The 5,751-nt window shown below is 33.6% G+C and overlaps 1 pseudogene; it reads right to left on the reverse strand.

Moving 5' to 3' along the window:
* Positions 1–3,507: 3,507 nt before the first annotated feature.
* Positions 3,508–4,982, reverse strand: LOC134272790 (complement C1q tumor necrosis factor-related protein 2-like; annotated as a pseudogene).
* Positions 4,983–5,751: the final 769 nt, after the last annotated feature.

Genomic DNA, 5,751 nt, shown 5'->3' on the forward strand with positions numbered 1-5,751 from the left:
GCAAAACAATTTTCGTTTGTTGCACATATTTGTCGACAGTGTGAGTACGTACACAGGCACCTGAATTTTTATCAATAAGTCGCTAATTAAGCCAAATATCGAAAAATTCTACCCCCTCTATATATAAATACACAAGGTGTGCAACGCCATTTTGACCCCTTCCTCGATTCAGGCTTGAATTTAACACATAAATTGGATATGCCTACCGGTTTGCGTGTAGCATTGGGTTCAAATATGATATTTCTCGCTGATATATTTCTTCCTAAAGTTTAAATCCAACGCGTTTATAATGCTTACAACTAAAATTCAAGCAAACTTCGAATTTCGTCCCAAGGCCCGATCGCCATCAGCTGACGTCACGGAAATTTAATCTCTACACCAAATAAAAATTATCAACATTCATCCTTTACGAAATTATTAGCTATTATTTACCTTAATTCTTTTCAAAAATTAAAATTTTCTCATTGACTAAGTAACAATCATTGATTAATCATTGAGAGTGTGTTTAAGATTTCTAAAAATCATAATTTCGCACGACAAAATAGGTTTAAACTACAGAAAGATATCTAAGGAATTTATATTCATCAGATGAAGAAATTGAAAAAAAAACTGTTCAGTTCAACCCGGCATTGTATAATGAAAAAGATACTTACCAAAACATATATCCAGAAGCTGGAGCCATAAGATCAATACGATGTATTTATTCTTCAGTTGGTCCTGGAGAATAGGGATATAATTTAATTCATTTGTTTCTTGTATTACATAATATATACATTATCTTTTTAAAATTATACATACCAGTTTTAATCTTTTCGTAATTATTTCAGGGGCTTAAAACTGAAAAAAGTTAGTCAAATTAATAATGAAGAATAACTTTTCATGAAAGATTTATTTTTCATAGGAAATAATTTTATTTAAGATTTTTTTTCATCGACTAAATAACTGTTTAAAAGGCAGTATGAAAGATTTATTTCGTTTGATGTCAGTGACAAAGCTCAAAAAGCATCTTTGATTATGTCTTTGAATTAAATAAAGTATAAAAACATGTAATGTAAAGTCCTACAAAAAAGCATTCTCCATCTTATTGAAATATAATTTTAAAATTACATACTTACTTCCATCAACTTTTTTTCACTCATTCAATATTCAAAACCTCTCAAAAATATAGCGTAAATATAAAAACTATGTATACTTCAAATAATAATGAGTTGCAAACAAAACATTTTAAAACAATCGATTTGACATTGTCATTTAGGGGTTAGTTAATTATACGTCTTTATTCTGCATACATTGAATTATTGTGAATTTTGCTAAAACCACATTGATACGTGTCAACTGAAACAAAATGATGCGCATATCATTTAATGGAAATTAAACATTTTCAGATTAGATTTAGAAAATCTATACTGCAGGGTGAATACGCTCATAAGAATCAAATTATTCATGATAGGTAAAGAAATGTGATCGATATAAAATAATAACAAAGGAATTGTATTTATATACAAAACAGATTTTGCAGAAGGAAATTTTATAAAGCATTTTATGTAAGATAATTATCTGAACCATTTGGGTTGTAATCGATGAAATAAAGAGATACATATATGAACAGAATTCAAGCTCAGAAGTCATTGCAACAATGCAAGTCAGAAGCAGAGCAAACACGGATTTCTAAAACATTAGACGTGGAATCAGGTGCCATGGAAGAACAATTATCCCCTCTCAATCGATCACACCCTCTGTGTGTTCCTTGTTCCCATCATGAAAACGGAAAATCCGTAGAAAATTGTGTAAATAATGGTCTCACAACTGTTATGAAAGCATTCGTCTCATTGACTGGTTGTATTTCCTGACAAGTTAATTGTCTCGCCTATAGAACTTGCAAAATGATGACCTTAACCGAAATTGTTGATATTCCTGTTTCATCAACTTGTTGAAAAAAAATACCTTTCGCTCGTTTTAGAAATTGATTGAATCAGAGCATATTCTTACGTATCGAATCAACCGAGAGACTAAATTTAAGGTTTCGTCAAAGGTCAACATGTCCAAAAAATTATTTTTACAATAGCCCCAAAACTATGTGGGGTATAAACTTAAAACTTTAACAGTTCATAAATATATCATTGATTAATAGATAGAAAGTATCCCTTGATAAAAAAAATACGAGAAAAAAATATTCATTGAGAAAAAATTCTTCTTAAAAATGCATATATTTTCAAAAAATACACCTAATTAATTCCGCGCTCTTCGTGAAAACCATTATTGCAGAAACAAAATACGTTTATCAATGAAGGGCAAGTTGGACTTGGATAGCCTCTGGAAAGTTGTTTTCCCTGTTTATTTTGTCCAAATGTTAAGACTTGAAAGTGAAAGTACATTGCAAATGGCGTATTTTATAGGAGTCTTGTCTTTATACATGTCATGCTTTCAATAACAGCCTTTCAGAGACCATTCACGTCCAACTTGCTCTTCAATGATAAACATATATCATTTCTGCAATGATGGTTTTCACAAAAAAGACATAATTAAGCAGGTGCACTTTTCTTTAAATATGCACATTTTCTGACACAATTTTTCTCAAAAAATATCTTTTTAAAAACATTTGTTATCAAGCGATACTTTCTATCTATTAATCAATGATATATTTGTAAACTTTAAACGTTTTGACTTTATACCACACATAGTTTTGGAGCTATTGTAAAAATAATTTTTTTAGTCATGTTGACCTTTGACGAAACCTTAAATAAGATTTGAGGTTGCTCTAGTTGATGCAAGTTGATAGATCGGGGTCCCTTAAAAGTGTTTTAAGGTCCTCATTATTGTAACGTACTAGTATTCAAATCAGCAGTTATGGCGTGTCCAACAGAACTAGAGGTGAAGAATGAACACGAATACTAACAATTATATAGAGAAGACTCCACCAACTTGCTGGTGGAGGTCTGTAAACTTGTACCTATATACGGTTCTTAAGGTCATTAGGCAATTGGGGATTTTCTTCGTGCCAACATCTACTGCTACACGGGACCTCCGATTTTATGTTTAAGAGCTGGTCTCTACGTCCCAGCAGTGGATTCGAATCGCCGATGTAAGGATCAGCTCTTCACCTCACGACTCTAGAGCAGAAGTTACTTACCATTGCGTCATGCGAGCGACGGTGCCTTTTCAAAGTTTTATTTGACTATGATTTTACTGCTTGTTTTATTTTTAAAGAAATACTGAGAACAGGGAATGCATGACCTGTACCAGGTATTTAACTATTTATGATGTAGGCGATTCTACAAGAGTTATTTTAAGTTTAAAACAATTGATTCCAGTCGAACTGATAAGTTCCCTAATTAAAGAAAATCGAAAAAAAAATCATCTTAATTACTGCATGAATTTTAACATGGTCATCATTTGTAGAAATTGTTAAAAATATCTTGTTCGATGTGGATATCACTGCACATGTAGAACAAATGCGCTGAAACAATTTTTATTCATGGTTAAACAAATAATTCATATCATCTGTAAACTTGAACGCATTTTAATTTAACAAGAACCCGGTAAAAGACGAAGTACCAAAACCAGTGCCAAACACGGTGTGAGAACACGGAACCAAATAAGAGGTTCTTATCAAGGCACGATCTCCTGAGTTCATACGTGTGACTGCAGTTCCAGACGAAACGGCCCAGTCATCGTGTTCATGTGCATCACTTATAGAATACGTTAAGACCTCACTGTTCTGAACAAATTCATATTTCATACAAGTTCGCTCCCCGCTTGCAAGAAAACACATACAAACCAGGTACCGGTGCGACAAACTCCCCAGCATCGGCCAAATAGCCTTGACCTTCGTTTAGAAGAACTTTATTGAAGTGGATGGCTTGGTGTATTCCTAAAGATGAGCGTGGAAGGCGACTTGAGACGGTTGTCCTAGAGGCACAGTCCTTTTTTCCACTAAAATAGTATATGTGTTTTAATTATTTTTCACCACACTGTCGAAACCAAAAAATAAACCTATATTTTATCTTGTCAAAAATGTATTAGTTTTTACTGAATTGTTTCTTTGCTACAAATGAAAAATATACATTTACATTCTGCCATCCAGTGAGTCATTTGAGTAAGTGAACTTTAAACGTATTGTAAGTTTCCAATAAATCTATTAATTTTACTAAGAAGACTAAAATAAAAATAGTAAGCTTAATTTCAATATGCAAAATTGCCTATTCTTCGAACATATTATACAGTTATGGAATGGGTACGAGGGAAATAGCATGGGTACGAGGGAAATAGCAAATTTATGGTCCTGCCGAGGGGAATCATAAATTTGCTATTTCCCGAATTCCCATTCCATAACTGTTTTATTATGCCGAAACAATCATAGGCAATTTTTTTTTTACCAGATATTCCGACATTTAACAAAACACACTGTAGAGGCATAATTACAAATTCATGCGGTTTAACACATTGTATGACAAGTAATGCATCGTGTTCAAAACAATTAAATTATTTTTAAAGAGTATTTTCATTGACATTTCGAAGAATTATCGTTGTCTTCATTTTGCCAGAATTCAAGTATGATTTTGACATCATATGTCGAAATGTTTTGACGTCATAGTTACAAGGCTAATAACATGACTTCACAGACTCGAGATTCCTTGAACGCTCCGCCTACTGAACACTTTGATTGGTTAAAATTACTAATAAATATTCATGAGGGAGTAGTCCCAGGGAGTAGCTCTGATTTTCCAGGGAGTAGCCGTCAGTTGAGAACAGTAGTCTCTTCTCAGGGAAATAGACAGTTTTATGGTATTAATTTTATATAGAGAAATTACAGTCGAGGTATAATAATAAACATTATCCATTTAAGCCATTTTATACTCACTGCTTTGGTCACTGACATCAGAGATTTGGTTACCTCCATGACATGATTTTAATTTTTCTTTCAGAAAAGAGACTTCCGCTTCTAAGGTTGAGAGTCTTTGAAGGACTTCTGATAACTGTCGCTAGCACCGACAAAACAGACTGTCTGTAGTGCCAAGCAAACGAAAATACTTGAAAGCATGTTACAACGACTATTACCTAAAGTCGTCCAAATAATTCTAACTGGACTTTCCCTTGATTTATATGATTATATGGTCAAACTGAGAATACTTTCTGATAAGGATAAAGTGGCCTGTCCTTTATTCAAACTGTTTATTCCTATAATCGAATATATTACAGATTTCAGTGGTACTTGATATCACGATCCAGTAAGTATATTCAATTTTTATACCCGCACTTTCTAAAGAAAGTTCGGGTATATTGTTGTTACTCATGTCCGTCCGTCCGTCCGTCCGTCTGTCACACTTTTCTTCCCTGAACTCCTCTTACATTTTACACAGTAGCCTAATCATCTTTGGGGAGCTGGTTGGTGGTGTCATGTAGATGTGCAATAAGGTTTCGGAATTTTGATTTTGCCCCAGGGGGTCAAATAGGGGTCGAAAAATGATGTTTTTTATGCAAAAAGCCCCGTCTTCCCTGAACTCCTATTACATTTTACACAGTAGTCTAATCATCTTTGGGGAGATGGTTAGTGGTGTCATGTAGATGTGCAATAAGGTTTTGGAATATTGATTTTGCCCCAGGGGATCAAATGGGGGTCGAAAAATGACGTTTTTAATGCAAAAAGCCCCGTCTTCCCTGAACTCCTCTTACATTTTACACAGTAGTCTAATCATCTTTGGGGAGATGGTTAGTGGTGTCATGTAGATGTGCAATAAGGTTTTGGAATTT

This window comes from Saccostrea cucullata, unplaced genomic scaffold (genome assembly GCF_032062105.1).
Source record: "Saccostrea cucullata isolate Sc308-1 unplaced genomic scaffold, CSIRO_AGI_Scuc_v1 ctg13252, whole genome shotgun sequence".
In the NCBI taxonomy this organism is placed as follows: Eukaryota; Metazoa; Mollusca; class Bivalvia; order Ostreida; family Ostreidae; genus Saccostrea; species Saccostrea cuccullata.